At 37.0% G+C, this 26,232-nt stretch overlaps 1 long non-coding RNA gene across 1 annotated transcript; it reads left to right on the top strand.

Moving 5' to 3' along the window:
* The first annotated feature begins 23,475 nt into the window (after positions 1 to 23,475).
* LOC147580204 (uncharacterized) lies at positions 23,476 to 25,964 on the top strand. The gene is made up of 3 exons (XR_015251897.1): positions 23,476 to 23,621; positions 23,779 to 23,831; positions 25,854 to 25,964. It is a non-coding gene; the product is annotated as an uncharacterized LOC147580204 (long non-coding RNA).
* The last annotated feature ends 268 nt before the right edge of the window (positions 25,965 to 26,232 follow it).

Here is a 26,232-nt window from a genome sequence, read left to right as displayed (position 1 = left end):
TTGAGAGAAATTTATAATATGATAAACTCATCCAGAGTAGGTATATGGAACTTGAATGCTGGTCAGCATTTGAGCCAATGTCTATGCCATCTGTATATAACTGATTAGCCAAGAGATGAATGAGCATTCATACAAACACACATGTAGCAGATTCTCTCTTGCTCCCCATCCCTGAATGATAGTATCATTCTTTTTGAGGGGAGGAGGTAACATTCTGGGTGAAGTAATTTCTGGAAATTCAGTTCTAACATGAGTACCTCTCACATGCCAGCCCCAATGTGGATATGCCTAAGGCACCTCAAATTACTGATTCTACGAGAGTAAATCTAGTACTAAAGACATCTGTTTGCCACATACAACACTGTATATTCTTATAATTTTCTTCTTGTAATCATTTTAACAATCCAAAGATAATTTCATTTTTGCTTTTGTTTCTTTTAACTCAGGAGACATATCTAGAAAAAAAGTTGCTACTGCTGATGTCAAAGAAGGTACTGCCTGTATTCTCCTCTAGGATTTTAATGGTTTCAAGTATCAGTTTAGGCCTTTAATCAATTTTGAATTTAGTTTTGCATATGGTGTAAGAAAGTCCAGTTTCATTCTTTTGCATGTTGCTGTCCAGTTTTCCCAACACCATTTGTTGAAGAAACCTTTTTCCACTGGATATTCTTTCCTGATTTGTTGAAGATTAAATGGCCATATAGTTGTGGGTTCATTTTTGGGCTTTCTATTCTGTTCTATTCACATGTGTGTCTATTTTTGTGCTAGTACCATACTGTTTTGCTCACCACAGCTAATATAACTTGTTGTCTGGAATTATGCCTCCAGTTTGCTTTTCTGTTTCAAGGTTGCTTTGGATATTCAGGGTTTTTTTTGCGGTTCCATACAAATTTTAGGATTGTTTATTCTAGCTCTGTGAAAAAAATGTTGTTGGTGTTTTGAGAGGTATTGTATTAAATGTGTAGATTGCTTTGGGTAGTATAGGCATTTTAAAAATATTTATTCTTCTAATCCATAATCATGGAATATCTTTCCATTTGTTTGTGTCTCCTTCAGTTTCTTTCATCAGTGTTTCATAGTTTTCAGAATACAAGTCTTTCACCTCTTTGGTTAGGTTTATTCCTAGGTATCTTAAGGTTTTTGGTGAAATTGTAACTGGAATAGATTCCTTAATTTCTCTTTCTGCTGCTTCATTGTTGGTGTATAGAAATGCAACAGATTTCTGTACACTGATTTCATATCTTGTGGTTTTACTGAATTATCAGTTCTAGAATTTTTTTTGGTGGAGTTTTTCAGGTTTTCTATACATAGTATCCTGTCATTTGCCAACAGTAAAATTTGACTTCTTCCTTAGTGATGTGGATGCCTTTTATTTCTTTTTGTTGTGTGATTGCTATGGCTAGGACTTCAAGTATTCTGTTGAATAGGAATGGTGAGAGTGGACATCCCTGTCTTGTTCTTGGCTATGGAGGAAATGCTCTCAGGTTTTCCCCACTGAGGATGACATCAGCTATGGATTTTTCATATATGGCTTTTATTATGCTGAGGCATGTTCCCTCTAAACCTACTTTCTTGAGGGTTTTTATCATGAATGGATGTTGTACTTTGTCAAATACTTTTTCTGCATCTATGGAAATGATCATATTGTTTTTATCCTTTGTCTTATTGATGTGTTTTATCATCTTGATTCATATGCAAATATTGAACCACCCTTGTATCCTGAGAATAAATCCCACTTAATCATGGTGAATAATTTTTTTTTAATGTAGTGTTGGATTTGGTTTGCTAGTATTTTTTTTTTTTTTTTTGAGAATTTTTGCATCTATGTTCATCAGAGATATTGGCCTGGAGTGCTCTGCTTTTTGTGGTGTTTTCATCTGGTTTTACTATCAGTGTAATGCTGGACTCATAGAATGAATTTGAAAAATTGTCTTCCTCTCCTTTTTTTGGAATATTTTAAAAAGAATATGTACTAATTTTTTTTACATGTTTGGTAGAACTCCCCTGTGAAGCTACCTAGTCCTGGACTTTTTTAGGGGGAGTTTTTTGATTACTGATTTAATTCCATTGCTGGTAATCAGCAATTTTCTATTTCTGCTTCAGATTGGGTAGGTTATATATTTCTAGGAATTTATCCATTTCTTCTAAATTGTCCAATTTGTTGGCATATAATTTTCCAATATACTCTCTTACAATCATTTCTATTTCTGCGGTGTTATTTTTCCTCTTTCATTTCTTTCTTTTTTTTCATTTAAATACCTTCCAAGATTTTGTTTAGCTTCAAGTTAGTCAACACATAGTGTAATATTGGTTTCAGGGTACAATTTAATGCCCATCACCCATTTAGCCCATCCCCCACCCAACTCCCCTCCAGCAACCCTTAGTTTGCCCTTTGTATTTAAGAGTCTCTTATGGTTTGCCTCCCTCTCCGTTTTTATCTTATTTTTCCTTCCCTTCCCCTATGTTCATCTGTTTTGTTTTTTAAATTCCACATATGAGTGAAATCATATGGTATTTGTCTTTCTGTAACTGATTTATTTTGTTTAGCATGATACACTCTAGTTCCATCCATGTCATTGAAAATAGCAATATTTCATTATTTTTGATGGTTGAACAATATTCCATGTATGTGTGTATGTATGTGTGTGTATATATGTGTGTGTGTGTATGTATCTACATACATACACACATACATACACACATATCTTCTTTATCCACTCATCATTTGATGGACATTTGGGCCCTTTTATATGTCTGTTGTTGTTCATCTGGATATCTGCTTTAGAAAAACATGTATTCCTGTCTTCAGCCCATTTTTTAACTGGATTATTTGTTTTTTGTGTATTGAGTTTTATAAGTTCTTTATATATTTTGGATAGTGACCCTTCATTGGATATGTCATTTGCAAACATCTCCGATTTTGTAGGCTGCATTTTAGTTTAGTTGATTGCTTCCTTCACTGTGCAAAAGATTTTTGTTTTGATCAAGTCCCAAAAGTTTATTTTTGCTTTTTTCCTCCTTGCCTCAGGATACATATCTAGTAAGAAGTTGTGATGGCTGATGTCAAAGAGGTTACTGTCTGTGTTCTCCTCTAGGATTTTAATTGTTTCAGGTCTCACATTTAGGTCTTTCATCCATTTTGAATTTAGTTTTGTGTATGGTGTAAGAAAGTAGTCTAGTCTCATTCTTTTGCATGTTGCTGTTTGGTTTTCCTAACACTGTTTGCTAAAGAGACTCTTTTCCATGGGATATTGGGATTTCCTGCTTTGTCAAAGATTAATTGCACATATAGTTGTGGGTTCATTTCTTGGTTTTCTGTTCTGTTCCATTGATCTATGTGTCTGTTTTTGTGCTAGTACCAAACTGTCCTGATCACTACAGCTTTGTACTGTAATTTGAAATCTGGGATTGTGATGCTTCAAGCTTTGCTTTTCTTTTTCAAGATTTTTGGCTATCTGGGTCTTTTGTTGTTCCATACAAATTTTAGGATTATTTATTCTAGCTATGTGGAAAATACTGTGGGTATTTTGAGAGGTATTGCATTGAATGTGTAGATTGCTTTGGGTAATATAGACATTTTAACAATATTTATTCTATTAATCCATGAGCATGGAATGACTTTACCTTTTTTGTGCCCTCTTCAATTTCTTTCATCAGTGTTTTTATAGTTTTCAGAGTATAGCTTAAATGTCCATTGACTGATGAATGGATAATAAAGACCTCTCTCTCTCTCTCTCTCTCTCCCCCCCCTCTCTCCCCCTCTCTCTGTCTCTCTCCCTCTCTCTCTCTCTCTCTCTCTCTCTCTCTCTCACACACACACACACACACACACACACACAGGAAAATTACTCAAGCATTTACAAAAAATGAAATCTTGCCATTTGCAACAATGCGGATGGAGCTAGAAAGTATTATGGTAAGCAAAATAAACCAGTCAGAGAAAGAGAAATTACCATATGATTTCACTCATATGTAGATTAAAAAAACAAAACAAATGAATATAGGGAAAAAGAGAGAGGCAAGCCAAGAAACAGACTCTTAACTATGGAGAACAAACGGAGGATTACTAGAGGGGATTACTAGAGGATTACTAGAGGTGGGAAGGTGGGTTGAATAGGTGATGGGGATTAAGGACGACACATTTGGTGATGTGCACTGGGTGTTGTATGTAAGTGGTGAATCACTAAATTATAAACCTGACACAAATATTACACTGTGTGATAACTAACTGGAATTTAAATAAAAACTTGAAAAAAAAAGAAACAAATGAACACAGAGGGGGAAAAGGGAGAGGCAAACCAGCAAACAGACTATAGAGAACAAACTGATGTGTACTAGAGGGGAGATGGGCAGGGAATGGGTTAAATAGGTGAAGGGTATTAAGGGGGGCATGTGTTGTGATGAGCACTGACTGTTATATGTAAGTGATGAATCACTTAATTCTACAACTGAAACTAATATTGTACTGCATGTTAACTAGCTAGAATTTAAATAAAAACTTGGAAAAAAGTAATGATCTTAAAGATAATCACTGGACTTGAGAAAAGAGTGGAGGACATCAATGAGACCCTTAACAAAGAGAAAAAAAAAAGAACCAATCAGAGACAAAGAATACAATAAATGAAATTAAAATATACTAGTTGTAATAATTGTAGCCTAGAGTGAACAAAAGAATGAATCAGCACCCAGAGGAGAGTAATAGATAGGAATCAAACTGAGCAGATGAGAGAAAAAAAATTATACATAATAAGTATAGACTTAGGCAACTCAGTGATACCATCAAGCATACTAACATTCATACTGTAGGGATCTCAGTAGGAGAAGAGAGAAAAAATGGGGCAGAAAATTTATTTGAAGAAATAATAACTGGAGGAATAAAACAGAAATCCCAATCAGGGAGGCACAGAGATGCCCCAACAAAATCAAACCAAGAAAGTCCATAACAAGACGCATAGTAATTAAAATGGCAAAGAATAGTGTGAGAAGGAGAATTTTAAAAACAGCAAAATAAAACACTTAGATACAACGGAAACCCCATAAGGCTGTCAGCTGATTTTTCAGCAGAAATTTTGCAGGCCAGAAGAGAGTGCCATGATATATTCAAAGTGTAAAAGGAAAAAATCTGCCACCAATAACACTCTATCCAGCATAGCTCTTATTCAGAATAGAAGGAGAGAGAAAGAGTTGCCCAGACAAACAAAAGTTAAATGAATTTATGACCACTAAGCCAGTCCTACAATCAATGTTAAGGGAGACTCTAAGTGGAAAGGAAAGACCATAAAAGTAAGAAACGTAGGAAACACAAAAGCAGAAACAATAAGTACATCTGTAGAAATCAGTCAAGGGACTCACAAAATGAAAGGATGTAAGGCATGACAACATGTACTTAAAATGTTAGGGAAAGAGGAATGAAGAATGAGTGCAAACCTAAGTGACTATCGACTTAATATAGACTGCTATAAGCAGAAGATGCTGTATACAAACCTAATGGTAACCGCAAATCACATACCAGTAATAGATGTGCAAAAAAAAATAATAATAACAGGAATCCAAGTATGTCACTAAAGAAAGCCAACTAAATGTGAGAGGAGAGAGCAAGGGATGAAGAAATGGAGAAGAACGACAAAAACAAACATAAAACAAGTAACAAGATGGCAATAAATACATACCTATCAATAATTACTTTGTATGTGGACTACATGCTCCAATCAAAAGACACAGGGTGATGGAATGTATAAAAACAAAACAAGACCCATCTATATGCTGCCAAGAGACTCATTTCACACCTAAAGGCACACACAGGTTGAAAGTGAAGAGATGGAGAAGCACTTATTTTGCAAATGGGTGTGAAAAGAAAGCTGAGGTAGCAATACTGATATTGGACAAAATAGTATTTACAACAAACTAAATACTACATTAAATGTTAGCTAACTTGGATTTAAATAAAATCTTGGAAAGAAGAAAAAAAAAAAACCACTACAGTGAACTGTCACCTCACACCAGTCAGAATGGTGGCAGGAAGCAACAGGTGTTGGTGAGCATGTGGAGAAAGGTGCTGTTTGTAACCCTGTTACAGTGTTGGCAGGAATGCAAACTGGAGCAGTCCCTCTGGAAAAGAGCATGGAGCTTCCTCAAAAAGTTACAAATAGACTATTGTTGATAGTGCTGCTATAAAAATGGGGGGTGCATGTGTCCCTTCGAAACAGCACACCTGTATCCCGTGGATAAATGCCTAATAGTGCAATAGCTAGCCAAACTATGGAAAGAGCCCAAATGTCCATCGATGGATGAATGGATAAAGAAGATGTGGTATATATATACAATAGAGTATTACTTGGCAATCAAAAAGAATGAAATCTTGCCATTTGCAACTACGTGGATGGAACTGGAGGGTATTATGCTAAGTGAAATTAGCCAGAGAAAGACAAAAATCATATGACTTCACTCATATGAGGATTTTAAGAGACAAAACAGATGAACATAGGGAAGGGAAACAAAAATAATATAAAAACAGGGAGGGGGACAAGACAGAAGAGACTCATAAATATGGAGAACAAACAGAGGGTTACTGGAGGGGTGGGGGGGGATGGGCTAAATGGGTAAGGGGCATTAAGGAATCTACTCCTGAAATCATTGTTGCACTATATGCTAACTCATTTGGATGTAAATTTTAAAAAATAAAAAAATTAAAAAAAAAGTTACAAATAGAACTACCTATGATCCAGCAATTGCACTACACGTAGTTACACAAAGTATACAAACCTACTGATTTGAAAGAATACATATACTCCAAGGTTTATAGAGGCATTATCAACAATAGCCAAATTATGGCAAGTATGATCATCATTTTAAATTCTCCATCAGGCATACTGTCTCCATTTCACTTAGGTCTCTTTCTGTGATTTTGTCCTGTTCTTTTATTTGGGACCTATTCCTCTGTTTCCTCATTTTGTCTAACTATCTGTGCCTGTTTCTCTGTGTTAGGAAAATCAGCTACAACTACTGGTCTTGAAAGGAGTGAGTGGCCTTAAGAGGATGTCCTGTAGTACCCTACAGTACGGTGTCCCCTATTCACCAGAACCTGGCGCTTCAGCAGTGTGTCCTACATGTGTGGCATTGTACCCTGCTGTTGGGGCTGAGCCACTTTTTCCTTTAGTGCAGTCATCTGCAGTGGTTCTCTTTGCCTGTGGAGGGCAGCGTTTGGCAGCTTTGGTGTTAGACCTATCTGGAGCCGCCTTGGGCTTGCGTTAAGTCAGAAGTGGTGTTCCTGAGATGGAGTAGCACAAAACCTCAGGGCACTTTCCCTGTGTTGTCCTCTGAGAAGCTCTCTTTGGTGGGTTGGGCCTGCAGTCAGACCAGTTGTGTGCCCCGATCCCCCTGCTGGGGCTGCAGTCTAACTGGTGTATGTGTGTTTATCTTTCCCTCTCCTTGGGGCAGGAGTGTCTTTGGAGAGATGCTGGCCCATCGCGGCTGCTTACACACTACCAGGCCTGTGGTACTGCTTTGGGTGGGCCCTGGCCAAGAACATATTGGGGATGTGTGGAGCTGCAATGTGCTCGCAGGCTGGATATGTAGCATTTGCAATATTTACACACTGATCCTCTGGGGGAGGTAACGTGCTGCCACTGGGATCAAGGCTGGTGTGGCTGGAGAGAGTGGATCTGAAAAGTGTCAGGTGGGGGGGGGGGGTAGTGGTGTTAGCAAGGTTTGCCTGATGCTGGTCCTTTGTGGGAGGGAACGTTCAGGGCTAGGACCGAGGCAAGCCTGGCTGGAGAGGCTAGATCTGCTGAAGCACAGGGAGGTGATGTGGTGGCGTAAGCAAGTTAGGTGGTAGATGTCACCAGCTGTGCTGGTTCCCACAGATGGCCTTGTATTTATGCTCGGTGGCTAGGGAGGGAAAGGACACCTGTCAGCTCCTTTGTTCCTAGAGGACTCCCCCAACAGTCTGCATCCCTCCAGGACACACCCTGAGATGAGCAAACAATTCTACCTCCTGTACGACCTTGGTATTTTTCAAACGGCTTTCTCTATGCTGTATCTCCATGGGCTGTTTGTTATGCTGTCTCTCTAAGGATGGGACGCCCATTTTCTTCTCACTCTCCCCACTCTCCTAGACCTGAGCCACCTGATTTTTAAAATTCCAGATTTTAAGTACCACTGGTTATAAGAACTAATGAAATTCTGCCCCATTGACATTGCCCAATTTGCCATTGGTTTTCAATGTCAAATGTTAGGGGGTTTCATCTTCCCCATGTAGGCTCCCCAGTGTGATAATCTATTTTTCTCCCCTCACCACACCTACGGATGTCTCCCTCCTGCAGATAGCCCCACAGGTCTGTTTAGCTCCCCGCTGCATCTCTGCCCTTTCTACCCTCCTTGGTGTGGCCTCTTCTCTACATACAGTTGTGGAGTTTGTTCTGCCAGTCTTTGGGTTGCTTTCTGGGTTATTTACACTGATATGAGTGTTGTTTAGTTGTATCAAAGGGATAAAGTGAGCTTAAGGTCCACTTGCTCTGCCATCTTCCCACACTTGTTTTGCAGCCTAATATGTGATCTGTCCTCGAGAACGTTCCATGTGCACTTGAAAAGAATGTACATTCTGATGTGTTTTTGGAATGAATTGCTCTGTATATATCTGTTTATTCCATCTGGTCTAATGTATCATTTAAGGCTATGGTTTCCTTGTTAAATTTCTGTCAAGATGATTTATCTATTAATGTAAATAGATATTAAATACCTACTATTACTGTATTACTCCCAATTTTTTTCCTTTATGTCTGTAAATATTTGCTTAATATTTTTAGGTGCTTCAATCTTGGGTTAATAGATACAATTGTTGTATCCTGTTGGATTGATCCCTCTATCATTCTATAATGCCCTTCTTTGCCTCTTGTTATAGTCTGTTTTAAAATCTCTTGTGTATGATCTAAGCATTACTACCTTAGCTTCTTTTTATTTCCATTTGTGTGGAATATCTTTTTCCATCTCTTCACTTTCAGTCTGTATGTGTCTTTCTTTAGGTCTGAAGTGAGCCTATTATAGACAAGATATAGTTGGGGCTTGTTTTTTTTTAGCCATTAACATGTCCTTAATTGGAGCATTTAATCCATTTATAATTAAAGTAATTATTGATAGATATATACTTATTATTTTTTTTCTGGTTGTTTCTGTAGTTCTCTGTTCCCTTTCTTCTCTTGCTCTCTTCCCTTGCAATTTGATGACTTTAGTGTTGTGTTTGGGTTCCTTTCTCTTTATTTTATTGTTCCTGTGATTGCATATCTACATAGGTTTTGTTTGGTGGTTACCATGAGGTTCGTGTATAAAACCCTATGCATATAGTAGTCTATTTCAAGTTGATGATCACTAAAGCTGAAACACATTCTAAAAGCACTGCATTTTTACCACCTCCCCACCTCTCCTTTATTTTGGGGGAAGAGTTTCAGGAGGATAGGCATTTGGTAAAATATTTGGCAAATATTTGGTAAAATTCACCTCTGAAGCCATCTGGTCCTGGGCTTCTCTTTGGGGGACTTTTTGTTTACTGATTCTATCTCCTTACTAGTAATAGTCTGTTCTTTCTATTTCTTCCTGATTCAGTCTTAATAGGTTGTATATTTTAAGAATGTTTCCATTTCTCCTCACTTGTCCTGATGTTCTGTATATAGGTTTTTTTTCATAGTAGCCTTTTATTATTTTTCATTTCTTTTATATCATTTGTAATCTCTCCTTTTTAATGTATAATTTTATTGATTTGGATCTTCTCCTTTTTCCTTGGTTAGTCTAGCTAAAGGCTTGTCAATTTTATCTTTTCAAAGAACTAACTGGAACGTTTGTTACTTTTTCTATTGTTTTGTATTTATTTCTGCTCTAATCTACATGAATTCCTTTTCATATAACTTTGGGTTGTTTGTTTTTTCGGGTTCCTTTATACATAGAGTTACCTTGTTTATTTGAGATATTTCTTGTTTATTGATAGTCCATTATTGCTATAAACTTTACTCTCAGAACTGCTTTTGCTACATCACGTAAGTTTTTTTTATATGTTGTGTGTCCATGTTTGTTTTAAGATCCTTTCTAAATTTTGAGATGAAGCGGGACTATAATTTGGGGTAAATCTGTTTAATCTCGGATGAACTCATCTGAATTTTTTCTGGTTTGAAGGTCATTGAATCAAGGTATTTGTGGCCCTTTGTGGTACAGATCAGTGCCTGGAGCTCCTAGTGTAAGGAATAGACACTGCCCCATCTGCTGAGTTCAGTGACTTGCTCCGTGGCTGACAGCATCTCCACGAAGCCTTATTATATTCCTGAGAGGACACACATTTGTTTTGAATGAAGCTAAAACTGTCACTAAGTGATTTAATGTAAGTCATTAAGTGGTCATTTTTAAGACCAGTGCAAATACTTCTCAGCTCTACCACTGTTATGTTCAAGTATACAGTGAGCCCTCTGTTCATACCATTGGAGGCTGTTCAGTACTTACAAAGCAGAGTGGCAACACTGGAGGCCAGAGGCTTGACAGGTGCTCAAATTATTAAATGCTGGTCAGCAACATGCACAAAGGAAACAATCGAAAGACAGAGAAATGCTCCCAAAAAATCTCGGTAAAAGAAGAATTGGACGGCTTATTGTTGGGCTAAAAGAAGATGTTATATGTGCTCATTGTTGACAAGTCAAAGCTAATGGTAGTTCTGGGAGATAAGATGGTTGACCTGTTTGGATGGTAGTGAGAACAAGCCTGAGACTCTTCATCTTTAAAATACTGGATGTTACTCTCATACATAAGTACAAAATTAGCAATCCCCAAACCAGGGTATTTCCAATAAATTATATATTTATTGTAATATGTAACTCTTACATATACATATACATATACATATACATATACATATACATATACATATACATATACATATACATACACATATACAAGTATTCTTGCCAATTCCTATATTCCTGCCTTTTCCCTTCATAAATAATATTATGGTCTTCATCTGTCCTTTCTCTTAGTTGTATAACATGTACCTAAGGAATATTTAGTTTTGATAGTTTTAATGTTAAAAACAAGTGATATGCTATATAATTGTTAGGGATTTGTTTTCACTTCCAAGCTGTACGTAGCTTTAGTTCAATTATTTTTAATTTTTCTGTAATATCCCTTAGAGTTCTATTCATTTAGTGTGTTCTCCAGTCAAATGTTTTCTGCTCCTACAAGGAATCTGAAAAGGAAAACTCTACGTCTAGTCCTACAGACAAAAAACTCCTGCCAAATAATGTTCCCACTTAACTTGATATCTACACAGACACACACTAGACCAGGAGGCTGTAATTTTCTCATAGTTCCTGGTCCAGAAATAGGCAACCTGTATGAGCTGTGGATTATTCGGAGCTCATAAAGCAGTTGCAGGCTCAGCGGCTGCTTTATGCCACAGAGAAAGGTCAGCAGATCAGTAACAATATGTGTCAATTGCACAATGGCTGCTGCTTCCCTTCAGCCCTCCAAATATTCCAAGATTCTCCTTTGTGGCTCACCCTAACTAGAAACACACAAGGTGAATTGTGGGAAATGTACTTCAACCTAGCCGAGTTGGTACATTACAAAGACATCAAAGAATGTGACACCTTTATTTTTTTTTCTAGATCAAGTGGCATTAATGTCTTTTAGTGATAGATTTATCTGAGCTGATGTGTTTTTTTTTTCTTCTTCAAGCAGGGGTCAAACTGTTATGCTTCTGATTCATATAATCTGCCTGAAGGAGAAAGCTTCTTCTTGAATTCATATTTGACACCTGTCCCCTCTGTTAGAAATCTTCTACAGATAATAGATCATCCTTCTCCCAGAGCCACATTAATGCATTGAGGATGTACCTTATCACTTAGAATTTCTTATTACAAGGAAGCCTATTCCAAAGCCCTTCTAAATGAGCTCTTTAATACTCTAATAGACTGTAATATACTCCTCCCAACAGGACTAAAGTGGCCCTATACCAGAGTCAAGAGAAGAATCCAAAACTCTCCTGTCCATTGGAGTTTGATACTTATGATTTGTTTGTTTGCTTTTTTTTAGTGATCCTTTTAATAGAATAGATGCTCCCTGCCCCATGAATACATGCATAAAACTGCACACTGGCCTAGGCCTCATTGGAAAGTGTTGTGATTAGAACAGTTTATCTGTGAATCCAGCATCCATGGTTTACTTCTGCTCTGACATGTGGTTTTTGAAGTGCCACAGATATTGCAATGGTGAGTTACTGGGACTCTAAAAGCACGAATATTATCTATTAGGAATGTGTCCCAACATTTCCTTATTCTACTGAATGTCATCAATGTCTCTTCTTAACTTTCTTCTCTTTCTTCTTTCTTCTTTTTTTTTTTTTTAATTTTTTGATGTTTATTTCTGAGACAGAGCATGAGTGGGGGAGGGGCAGAGAGAGAGGGAGACACAGAATCTGAAGCAGGCTCCAGGCTCTGAGCTGTCAGCACAGAGCCTGACGTGGGGCTCGAACTCACAGACTGTGAGATCATGACCTGAGCCGAAGCTGGACGCTCAACCGACTGAGCCACCCAGGCGCCCCTCTTCTTTCTTCTTCTTAATCTGTGATTCCAGTGCATCAGAATAGGGGATAAAAAAGTTTGTATGCTTTAGGTTTGTGGTATGGTGAAAGCAGTTTCAGAGCCAAGGAAATGTGGAGTCCATTCAATATGGAGAAGGTGTGCAATAGAAGGATAAGCCAGATCCTGCAATGCTTGAGAAGATGAATGTAAATTTAAAAATCTAGCTTTGGCAGAATTGTATCTATCACTTGGAATAATGTGGACTTCGGTGGGAAAGAGGCCTGGAGATTTTGGATATGTAGTATGAATTCTGGGTCTTAGTTGCCATACTGTACAGGACAGTTATTTTAAAAAATGCATGACCCCAGCATAATCTGAGCTCTTTCAAGGAACCCAGTGGAACAACATCAGAGGGATAGTCCCATCTCTGGCAGATGGGGAGGAATATAAAAAGGCAAGGAAAATGTGTGCTTCGTAGCTGAATACCAGAATATTCTGCTTAAAACAAGATCTCTATTTGGACTTCAACATTAATTTCTATCTGTGGTCTTCACTCTCCACAGAAGTAGAGTTTGAGTTTATTTTTATAAAATAAGAGATAAAATCTATTACTAGGTAGCTTAACTGAAGTTATCTGAATTGTCTTGAGATTTTTTTTCACTGTTTTATATAATTTTTATTTCTTTGTTTTTACATTCCCAGTCAAAACATTTTTTTTCCAGAGTTACTTAGGTTAGTTCCTTTCCTTTTTATTGAAGTATAATTAACAGTGTTATATTAGTGTGAAGTGTACAATATGATGATTTAACAGTTCTATACATTACTCAGTACTTATCATGATAAATGTATTGAAGAGTCTTTTTTTGTCTCTGTTTTTCCCTTTGTTCATTTGTTTATTAAATTCTATGTATGGGTGAAATCATATGGTATTTTTCTTTCTCTGCCTGGCATATTTTACTTAGCATTATGCCCTCTAGGTCCAACCATGTTGTTGCAAATGGCAAAATATCCTCCTTTTTTATGGCTGGGTTATATTTAATTGTGTATGTATACAACATCTTCTTTATTAATTCATCTTTTAATATGAATAGCCATATCTTGGCTGTTGCAAATAATGCTACACCGAACATAGGAGTGTATATATCTTTCTGAATTGGTTTCTTTTTCCTTTGGGTAAATACCCAGTGGTAGAATTACTGGATAATATGGTAATCCTAGTTTTAATTTTTTGAGAAACCTCCATACTGTTTTCCATAGTGGCTGTACCAATTTACATTCCCACCAACAGTGTAGGAGGACTCCTTCCCCCCCCCCGCCCCCCACATACTCACCTCTTGTTATTTATTTCTTGTATTTTTTTTATTTTAGCCATTCTGAAAGGTTTGAGGTGATATCTCATTGTGGTTTTGATTTATTTCCTTTATTATTAGTGATGTTGAGCATCTTTTCATGGGTCTGTGGCTATCTGCATGTCTTTGGAAAGATATGTATTCAGGTCCTCTGCCCATTTTTTAATCATTTTTTTAATCTTGGCCAGACTCATCAAGAAAAAAGAGAGGATTCAAACACCATTTTTGTTTTTTGGTGTTGTATACATTCTTCATATATTTTGGATATTAACACCTTATCAGATATATCATTTGCAAATATCTTCTCCCATTTAGTAGGTTTTTTGTTTGTTGATGGTTTCCTTCAATGCGCAAAAGCTTTTTATTTTGATGTAGTCCAATTGTTTCACTTTGCCTTTGTTATCCTTGCTGAGGGGACATAGCTAAAAAAATATTTATATAGCTGATAAATCACTACCTAAGTTTTCTTCTAGGAGCTTAATGGTTTCAGTTCTCACCTCTAAGTATATTTATGTATGTTGTAAGAAAGTGGTACAATTTATTCTTTTGCATGTAGCTGTCCAGTTTTCCCAACACCATTTTTTGAGGAGACTCTTTTTCCCACTGGATATTCTTTCCTGCTTTGTGGAAGATTAAATGATCATAGAATTGTGGGTTTATTTCTGGGCTCTCTCTTCTCTTCTATTGATTTATATGTCTATTTTGTGCCAGTAACATACTGTTTTAATCACTATAGCTTTGTAGTATATCTTGAAATCTGGAATCATGATACTCCAGCTTTGTTCTTTCTCAAGATTGCTTTGGCTACTCAGGGTATATTGTGGTTCCATATAAATTTTATGATTATTTGTTCTAGTTCCATGAAAAATGTTGTTGGTATTTTGATAGGGGTTGCAATAAATCTGTAGATTGCTTTGGGTAGTATGAACATTTCACCAGTATTGGTTCTTCCATTTCAGGTATGTGGACTATCCTGCCATTTGTGTTATCTTCAATTTCTTTCATCAATGTTTTATCGTTTTTAGAGTACAGGTCTTTTACCTCCTTGGTTAAGTATGTTTCTAGGTATTTTTTTCTTTTGGTACAATTGTAAATGGGGTTTTCTTAATTTCTATTTCTGCAACTTCATTAATGTATAGAAATAAAACATATTTCTATTTATTAATTTTGTATCCTGTGACTTTACTGAACTCATTTATCAGTTCTAGTCAGTTTTTGATCGAATATTCAAAGATTTCTGTATATGTCATCTGCATATAGTGAAAGTTTAATTGTATTTTTTTTACCAATTTGGATGCCTTTTATTTTTCTTTTCTGATTGCTATGGCTAGGACTTCCAGTAGCATGTTGAATAAAAGTGGTGAGAGTGGACATCCTTATCTTGTTCCTGATCCTAGAGGAAAAACTCTTTATCACCATTGAGTATGATCATAGCTGTGGGTTTTTCAGAAAAGGTATTTATTATGATGAGTTATGTTTAACAGAGATAATATATTTTGTTGAGAGTTTTTATCATGGATGAATGCTACACTTTGTCAAATGCTTTTTCTACATCTATTGAGGTGATCATGTGGTTTTTATCCCTCATTTATGTGATGTTATGAGCCTGATTTGTGAATATTGACCCACCCTTGGATTCCTGGAACAAATCCCATTTGATTATGGTGCATGGTTTTTCTAATGTATTGTTGAATTTGGTTTACTAATGTTTTGTTGAAGATTTTTGCATCTATGTCCATCAGAAATCTTGGCCAGACTAATCAAGAAAAAAGAGAGGATTCAAATAAATAAAACAAAAAGAAAAGAGAAGAAAAATTGACATCACTGAAAACAAGTAATTATAAGGGTATATTAAATACCAACATATGGATAAATGGAAAAAATCCTAGAAACAATCTTCCAAAACTGAATCAGAAAGAAAAAGAAAATTTGAACAGACTTGTTACTACTAATTAAATTGAATTGGTAATCAAAAAACTCCCAGCAAACAAAAACCCAGGACCAAATGACTTCACAGGTGAATTCTATCAAACATTTAAGAAAGAGTTAATACCTACTCTTCTCAACCTATTCCAAAAAAAAAAAAAAAAAGGAAGAGGAAGGAGAGCTACTAAATATCTTCTACGAGGCCAGCATTACCCCAACACCAAAACCAGACAAAGACACTATTAAAAAAAACAGCCGATAGTCCTCAGCATAAAGCACAAAGGTCCAGGACAGCAATGTAGAAATGCTGCTCATGGTATACACACCATGCAACAGGAAAACACAGTAGTTTTTAGTCCTATACCAAAACCCAGTAAACCAGGAAATCAAATGTAAAAAAACCTGGACACTTATTTTATTTAAATACCTGAGTCTGAATTACATAGAGGTGGCAGAATAAGCAATGGTTCAGATGCAGGTGACCAATGGCTGATTTTGGCTTCCTAAGTCAGTCACTGTGCAAGAGAAATTCTGATGTTGAGCTTTGCCAAGAGTGGTCAACCTCTGGCTCCTGGCTCCTGTAACTGGAAGGGCCCCAAATACTGAATGAGACAGAAATGATGACTACATTGGACACTTCTATTAGCTTTTTATTTACACGAACTTTCATAGAACCAGGATATTCACATATAAAAATGGAAATGGATATTGATCCCAAGCCAGGTAAGTTCTTCCTGTAGTATTTCTGTTATCCATACATTAAGGCATGGCAATACCAAAGTGGGGCAAACAGGTTCCAGTTGCCTGCTGTCTTAGCTTACCCTTCCTCAGCAGCAGCAGATAGTGAGACAAGGACACAGATACAGGTAGTTTATTTGGGTAGTGATTTTCAGGAAATACCAGTATAGTGAGATGAGACAGGAAAGGAAAGGAAGCTAATAGTGCATTATCAAGCCAGTCACCACCAGGGAACTCTGAAGTTAAAGGAATCTCAACTCAGGTTATGCAGAGATTGCCCAGCTTAAATATTTCCACTGTGAACACTCATTGGCTGACAGTAGCCCTTGGCATGAATGCCACAATATATCCAAACTTTTGTAATGGGCTATTCAGCCAACTATGTTCCCCTGTTACCAGCAAGTATTGAAGGTATGTCTTAGAAATGAGCAATATAGGACCATTCCATGTGTATAAAAGGAATGAATAAAACAGATTGGGTGATCATGGAAATAGGAAGTTAAAGGCAGTCTCTCTCGTATGGTAGACAGAAATACTGAAAATCAAAGTTATTTCTTTCCTCAGGAGGAAGACATTGTTCCAAGAGGTGACTTACGGACTTTCACTGGGGTAAAGAGGCTTTCCTAATACTACTCCTCAAAAAAATTTAACTGAAAGTGTGTTTTCTCTGAAAACACAGTTCCATGAAAAGCCACCTAGGCTCTCTTACTGAAAACCAAGATGCCATCTCAGATCCCCAATACATTTGGGATAATTTAGAACTGTTATACTTCTCAAAATAATGGCAGAATAGCTATGGCCTAAAGAAGACTTCTAACTCCAGTGTAGGACATCTTTCAATATTCCCTAAGAACTGTTACTTGAAGGTTCTTCTAGCTTGTCAACCTTGAGACTATTTCCCTTTTTGAACCTCTTAGTGGTCAGTAACTGTGGTGAGTTCAGAAATGGGAAGGTATCAATGAGGTCAATCTGGTTACGTGGAAAATGTATTTTTAATAATTATTTTGGTCTTAAAATTTTTTCTTAAACTATGATGCTATGCTTCATGTAGAACAACTTGAATGTAAATAGATTCCAGTACTTTAAGACTGTTCTCTGATTTCTAGGGAATATATGTAATAGAATTTTATCCTAGTATATGGAATTTAATGAAGGTCAGTAGAGCTTCATTGTTAAGGCATCCTAAAGTGTTGATATGAATCTGTGTATTAAGTCCTCCAGATATTCATATACAATGAGATAATTTATCAAGACATTTACCAAATTAGGTAGCAAAACCTAGGGCAGATAATGAGGAATCAAAGAGGGCAAAATGAAATATTCAACTTCCATTTCAGAACCACAAAATACCAGAGCAGAATGCATATAAAGGAGTTCATGTATGATGGTGTTGGGACACTCACTGGACGTTAAAGTAAGTCTGAGAAAATTATCAGTTTTTTTTTTATTGAGATATCTTGACATATAATATTGTATTGGTAGGTGTACAACATAATGACTTATATATATATAAATTACTACAATAAGTTAACATTCACCACAACATAAAGTTACAAATTGTTTTCTTATGAGAACTTTTGATATCAATGCCTTTAACTAATTTCAAATATATAACAAAGTATTGTTAAATATAATCACCATGCTGTACATTATAACCCAGGACTTATGTATCTTAAAACTGGAAGTATGTATGTTTTGACTCCCTTCACCTACCACTGGCAACCATCAATCTGTTCCTGGGTATCTATGATGCTAGCTTTTATGTTTTTTTTAATGTTTATTTATTTTTGAGAGAGAGAGCACAAACTGGGGAGGGCAGAGAGAGGGAGACAGAGGATCCCAAGCGGGCTTCATGCTGACAGCAGAGAGCCCAATGTGGGGCTCTAACTCATGAATGTGAGATCATGACCTGAGCCTAAGTCAGTTGCTTAACTGACTGAGCCACCTAGGTGCTCCTGTTTTTATGCTTTTTAGATTCCACATATAAGTGAGATCACATATTTACTATTGGCCATCTATATGGGTTCTTTAAAAATGGGCAGAGGGGGGCACCTGGGTGGCTCAGTCAGTTAAGTGTCCAACTTCAGCTCAGGTCATGATCTCACAGTTCGTGAGATCAAGCCCTTCATGAGGCTTTGCCAACAGCTCAGAGCCTAGAGCCTGCTTCAGATTCCATGTCTCCTTTTCTCTCTGCCCTCCCCCCACTTGTGCTCTGTCTCTCTCTCAAAAATAAGCAAATATCTAAAAAAAATTGTTTAAATGGGCAGAAGAAGTAAATAGACATTTTTCTAATCTATTTGTGGTGTTCTTGCTGTTGAGATGTATGAGTTTCTTATATATTTTAGATATAAACCCCTTATTTGCTACCTGGTTACAAATACTTCTCCCATGTGGTAGGCTGCCTTTTTTGTCGTTGATGGTTTCTTTATTGTGCAGAGGCTTTTCAGTTTGATGTAGTTCCACTTGTATCTTCGCTCTTGTGGTCATATGCAAAACATCATGGTCTGTTTTGTCTGGTTATGTTTTCTTCTAGGAGTTTATGGTTTCAAGCATTAATGTCAAGTCAAATCTATTGTGAGTTCATTATTGTGTATGGTGTAAGATAGTGGTCCAGGTTCTTTTGTCTGTGTGTACCCAGTTTTTCTAGCACCATTTCTTTTTTGTTGTATTTTGAGTTTTTGTTTGTTTTTGTTTTTGAGAGGGAGGAGGGGCAGAGGGAGAGGAAGAGAGAATCTTAAGAGGCTCCACACCCAGCATGGAGCCCAACACAGGACTCAATCTCATGACTGTTTAACCAACTGAGCCACCCAGGCATCCCCCAACACCATTTTTGTAATGTTTGTTTATTTTGAGAGAGCGCGCGCACGCGCACATGTGAACACATGAGGAGGGGAGGGGAAGAGAGAGAATCTCAGTGTGCTCTGTACTGTCAGCCCAGAGCCTGACTCAGGGCTTGCCCTCACAAACCATGAGATCATGACCTGAAGTGAAATCAAGAGTCAGATGTTCAATTGACCGAGCCACCCAGGTGCCTCAACACCATTTCTTTCTTTTTTTGATTAAAAAAATTAATATTTATTTTTGGGACAGAGAGCACAAGTGGGGGAGGGGCAGAGCTAGAGGGAGACACAGGATCTGATGCAGGCTCCAGGCTCTGCGGTCTCAGCACAGAGACTAACAAGGAGCTCGAACTTGGGAACAGAGTGATCATCAGATCAGTCAGAAGCTTAACCAACTGAGCCACCCAGGCGTGCCCCCCCACCTTGTTTTTAAATTTTTAATGGTAGAATTACACATACATTTTTTATTTCTTCTTTAAACCATTTAGTGTTTTCCAATTTCCCTATAATAGCTTAAAAATTTCTAATCTGAACAAAAAACACAATTCGCAGACCACATGATACTCTATGTGGAAGACCCAACAGACTCCACCAACAGTCTGCTAGAACTGATGCATGAATTCAGCAAAGTTGCAGGGTACAAAATCAATGTACAGCAATCGGTTGCATTTTTATACACCAATAAGCAACAGAGAAATAAAGAAACTGATCCCATTGACAATTGCACCAAGAACCATAAAATACCTACGAATAAACCTAACCAAAGATGTAAAAGATTTGTATGCTGAAAACTTTAGAAAGCTTATGAAGGAAACTGAAGAAGACACAAAGAAATGGAAAAACATTCTATGCTCTATGTGTCTGTTTCTATGGCCATACCACACTGTTTTGATTACTATAGCTTATAATTTGAAATCAGGAAGTGTGAGGCCTCCAGATTTGTTGTTTTTCAAAATTTCTTTGACTCTTTGGGTGTTTTGTGGTCCTACAAATTTTAGGATTATTTCATTGGAAGTTTGATAGGGATTGTACTGAATTTGTATTTTGCTTTGGGTAGAAGAGACATTTTAACAATATCAATTCTTCCAACTCATGAGCATGGAATGTTTTTATTTGTGTGTTCAATTCTTTTCATAAGTGTCTTATAGTTTTCAATGTTCAAGTCTAACCTTGGTAAAATTTATTCCTAATTATTTTATTCTATTTGATGCAAATATGAATGGGATTATTTTCTCATTTTTTATTTCTCATAGGTTATTAGTGTGTAGATTTTTTTTTTTAAATATTCATTTTGTATACTAAACCTTGATGGGGAGTGTCTGGGTAGCTCAGTTGATTAAGAATCCAACTCTTGGTTTCAGCTCAAGTCCTAATCTCATGGTTCGTGAGACTGAGACTTGCATCAAGCTCTGTGCTGACAACATGGAGCCTGCTTGGGAGTCTCGCTCTGCCCTTCCCCCTGCTCATGCTCTCTTTTTCAAAAATTAAAAAAAAAAATAAAACTTAACTGGATTTATTTATCAGTTCGACTAGTTTTTAGTTAAAACTAAAACTAGTTTTAGTTTTAGTGAGGGTTTTATCAACTGTGAATACAGACAATCGTGCTCCCTTCTCAATTCAGATGCCTTCACCTCCTATCCCAAGTTGATCTGGCTAAGACATTTAGTACTATATTGCATAAGAGTGGCAAGAATGAGCATTTTTGTCTTGCTCCTGATCGTTGAGAAAAACTTTGAGCTTTTCACCATTGAATATAACATTAGCTGTGGGAATGCCATATATAGTCTTTATTATGTTGCGAATTTTTATCATGGATGAATGTTGAATTTTGTAAAATGCTTTTTATGCATCTTTTGAGATGGTCATGCAACATTAATCCTTCATTCTGTTAATGGAGTATCACGTTGATTGATTTGTAGAGGTTTAAGCATCCTTGCTTCTTGGAATAAATCCCATTTAATTAGGGTGTATGATACCTTTAATGTGCTACTGAAATCAGTTTGCTAATATTTTGTTGAGATTTTTTTGTATCCATGTTCATCAGGGATATTGGATTGGAGGTTTGTTTTGTTTTGTTTTTCTGGTAGTGTGATTAGTTAGGATATCAAGGTGATGCTGGTCACATAAAAGAGGAAGGAAATCTTCCAAACTCATCTTATTTTTTGGAGGGGCTTAAGAAGGATTGGTAGTAAATTTTTTAATGTTAGCCAGAATTCACCAGTGAAGCCATCTGGTCCTGGACTTTGTTGGAAGATTTTTGACTACTGATTCAGTCTCTTTAACAGTAGTCTGTTCAGACTTTTTATTTCTTTGACTCTGTCTTGGCAGGTTGTATGTTCCTAGGATTTCATAAATTTCTCTAGGGTGTTCAATTTGTTGGTGTATAATTGTTCATAGTATTCTCTCATGATCCTTTGTTTTTGTGTGCCTTTGTTTTGTCTTCTGTTTTCTCTCTGTGAGTATAACTAAATGTTCATTTTGTTTATCTTTTTGTTTTTAAATAACAATTAGGGTATCTGGGTGGCTCAATCAGTTAGGCATATGACTCTTGATTCCAGCTCAGGTCATGATCTCACAGTTCATAAGTGAGAACAAGCCCTATGTCTGGCTCTGCACTTACAGAGTGGATCCTGCTTAGGATTCTTTCTCCTTCTCTCTCTGCCCCTCTTCCCTGCTTGTGCTCTTTTATTCTCTCTCAAAAATAAATAAACATTTAAAAAATTAAAAATAAAAAATACCAATGAAACCAAGAGTGGGGTTTTTGAATTGTCTTTTTAGTCTCATTCATTTATTTCCACCCTTATTTTTATTTACCTCCTTTTACTAACTTTTAGTTTCTTCTTTTATAGTTCGTAAAAGTTTGGTTGTTTGAGATCATTTACATTTATTGCTATGAATTTCTCTCTTAGAACTGCCTTTGCACATCACATGTGCCCCCCTTAATACCCATCATTTATTTAATCCATCCCCCCACTAACCTCCTGTCCAATAACCCTCAGTTTGTTCTCTCTAGTTAAGAGTCTGTTTTCTGGTTTGCTTCTCTCCCCCACCCCATGTTCCTCTGTTTTGCTTCTTAAATTCTACATGAGTGAAATCATACATTCATCTTTCTCTGACAGACTTATTTCACTTAGTAGAATACACTCTAGTTACATCCACGTGTTGCAAATGGCAAGATTTCATTTTTTTGATCACCAATATTCCATTTGTGTGTGTGTGTATATATATGTATGTCGGTCAGTCAATGGACATTTGGGCTCTTTCCATAATTTGGCTATTGATAACGCTGCTATAAACATTGGGGTGCATGTGCCTTTCTAAATCAGTATTTTTGTATCCTTTGGGTGAATCCCTAGTAGTGCAATTGATGGATTGTAGGGTAGTTCTATTTTCAACTTTTTGATGAGCCTCCATATTGGTTTCCACAGTGACTACACTAGTTTGCATTTCCAACCAACAGTGCACCTATTGTTTCTTGTGTTATTGATTTTTGATTTGCATTTATTTCCCTAATGAACATTTTTTCATGTGTCTGTTGGTCATCTAGATGTCTTCCTTTAAGAAATGTCCATGTCTTCTGCTCATTTTTTAATTGGATTGTGTTTTGGGTGTTGAGTTGAATAAGCTCTTTATATAGTTTGGATACTAGTCTTCTATCAGATATGTCATTTGCAAATATATCCTCCCATTCCATAGATTGCCTTTTAGTTTTGTTTACTTCACTGTGCAGAGGCTTTTTATTTTTATGTAATCACAACAGTTGCTTTTATTTCCCTTGCCACAGGAGACATATCTACAAAGAAGTTCCTAAATTGTGACCACTTTCTTATAGTATTCACAAAAATAAATTCAAAATTGATTGAAGACCTAAATGTGAGACTTGAAACCATAAAAGTCCTAGAAGAGAACACAAGCAGTAACTCATTTGACATTGGTGAACATCTTTGTACTATTATTTTCAATTCTTTGTCAGGTTCATTTATCTCCATTAAAGTTTACTTTTTGTAGACTTTATTCTTCTCATTTGAAACATATTCTTTTTTCTTAATGCCTATCAAGAGATGTGACCTCTGTATGGAAGCCCCAAAAGCTGGGGTGCCAGGTGTGTGCACAAGCTCCTTTCCTGAGGTTCCTGCAGCCATCCAGAGGAAGAGTGTGAATGGACACCTGCTAGCATCCAACATCTCTGGAGAGCACTGCATTCATCCCTTAAGGTTGTGTTAAAGGCTGAAACCTGAGAGACAGTCATCCAATTTGAGATAAGCAATAGGCTGCTTTCATGGAAAGACTGGGAATCTCTGTTTGTTGCTACTACACTGTGCCCATGGGTATGCCTAATTAAGGCCTGTTTTTTTTTTTTGTTTCTTACAGTCCTGTGACGTGTGAATGTAAAACCTACTGGCCACCAGATCTAGGCTAACAAGGTATGTCCCAGTGGTGGAAGCCACAAAAACTGAGGCAGCCAACATGTACACAAGCTCTTTTTTAATAGATACTGGAGCAAGACAGAGGGAGAGCACAAAGGTGATGCCTGCTGACCTCCCTGGTCTCTGAAAAGTATTGCTGTTGGCCCCTAAATATGTGTGAACCTAGAAGCCTGCTCCTGAGGCTGAAGCTTTTAAGACAAACAAATAGGACTCCTTTGTAGAAAGGCTAGGCACATATCAGTGTGCTGCCTTTGTGCTGGGTGATGGTGATGTTTGTTCTTGAAGGACTCATGAAGGCTTACCATGACTGTCTTTTCAGTCACAGGAGCCATCATAGCTTGATGTTTGGGCAACCCATGTCTCAAATGACAATTTTAAAAATTGGAGAACCAGATGTGGGATCCAAACCCTTTACTCCTCAGGGTGAAGCTGAGAGTTGTGAATTACCTCAAGATTATGTGTTGTCATGCCAGAGATGGGGTTTGTGATAAGCATGTGTCTCTGCTTCTCCTACACATGTGTAGGAGTTGCTCAGCTAGCTTCTGAATTACTTTCAGAGGGAATTGTTCTGTAAGTAGCTGTTGAGGTATATTCAGGAGCTTTTGAACTGGAACCTTAAACATTATCAGATTTAATCATTGCTACTGTAAATCTGTGATCTACTGACCCATGGGCCTTTGGAATCTACCATGGACATTGATTCTATACCATATATTTCATTAGAAAACTTACGTTTTCACCGAGGTGCCTAGGACATTGTGTACATTCAACTTCTCTCTGTAACTTCATCAAAGTACAGAAACATCATTTTCTGCAGAAAAACATTCAGAATACATAGGCAAATAGCTGGATATGGTGAAACATTTAATATTGATACGGGGCCACTTGTTTGTGATCAGAGGGTGAACGTTTAGCCCTTCAGCATGAAAACCACATGTACCCAGGTAAATGATCTAGAGGTAATCATGGAGGAGTGCCAGTAATTTCTTATTGAAGATTGCGAAGTATATTAGACTTTTTGAAATAAGATAGTTCTAATGAAAATATTTCTTTGGATGTCTCTGTAATATATACATCTGAAGTTCTGTATATTCCTATTCATGGTTTTCCTTGTCTGCTAAACAAATAGAGCCTGACTCCACTGAAGAACAAAGGACTGAACTGGAAAAGCCGATGCAGCTATACAGCAGTCATTGAATATAGAAAACGAAAGATTAAGTGAACTGCCATAATAGAACAGTTTTCAGGCATTTTTCTCCCTGTGGTATCCTTGTCTCGTCTAGCTTGGGAAGACACTACAAAACTCTAGGGAAGGTGAGAAAATCGCTTTAAGGGAACAAAAGAATCCTCAGGGTGGTTACATACTAGACTAAAAAGTATAAGAGCAAGTGAATGAAGACAGGCAGAAATGGTCAAAAACGGATGCAACAAAATGTTCATGTGAAAAAATATTGCCTGAATGCATTGCAGTCACAGTAAGGATTGGATCACTTGTAATTCCCAGTTAACTGTCACTTTACATAGTGTAAATAATCTGGAACATTAAAAGTATGGGATTGATATTTAAAAAGATGACTTCCAAGCCACAGATAACTTGTATTGGAATCTCCTACAAGCGTGATGCTGGGCCCAGTAAAGCCACAGTGGTGTAAGAATAGGCAGGGGTCCTCAGGTTAGCCTACAATGTCCGTACTTGTTAAACTCAGGCGAGACATTTTTCTTCCTGTTGCAAATAGGATTACAGTCTGTGGGTCATCAATCACACAGTGGCTACAGCAATCCAAATAGTCCAAACAGGAGTTGCATTTAGAGGCGGGAATGACTGAGAAATGGGAATCTGTTGTTGCCCTTTGAGAAGACAGAAGTGATTTAATTTGTGGGCAGTATATAAACATCCACTTATATTTATGTTAAATGAATAGCTCACAGAATTTCTTATTTATTAAAAAAATCAATGGAACCATATTTCCAGCCCAGCAATTAAATAATTCTTTTTTTTAATGTTTATTCATTTTTCAGAGAGGGAGACAAGAGATCCAAAGCAGGCTCTGGACTGACAGCAGAGAGCTTTACGTGGAGCTCAAACTCATGAACCATGAAATCACGACGTAAGCCAAAATTGGACACATAACACACTGTGCCACCCAGGCACCCCAGGATACTTCTGAATAATTTACATGTATTCCTTCTTTGTTTAGCTCTTCTATAACTACATCATGATCTTAGTTAATTTTTTCAAATTTCTTTTGTCTCTAAAACCTGGGGACATATGTTTTATTCACAAATGAACAACTATTAATGGACAAACACCACAGTCCTGAAGATGACCACATTGGAAAAGTAAGAGGAGCAGCTATATACTAGCTGCCTTGCCCCTCCCCCAGACCCAGCACACCAA

Source organism: Puma concolor, chromosome B3, assembly GCF_028749965.1.
Source record: "Puma concolor isolate L17-30 chromosome B3, mPumCon1.1.hap2, whole genome shotgun sequence".
Classification (NCBI taxonomy): Eukaryota; Metazoa; Chordata; class Mammalia; order Carnivora; family Felidae; genus Puma; species Puma concolor.
Note: the sequence above shows the minus strand (reverse complement) of the source record. Positions and strands in the feature narration are given on the sequence as shown.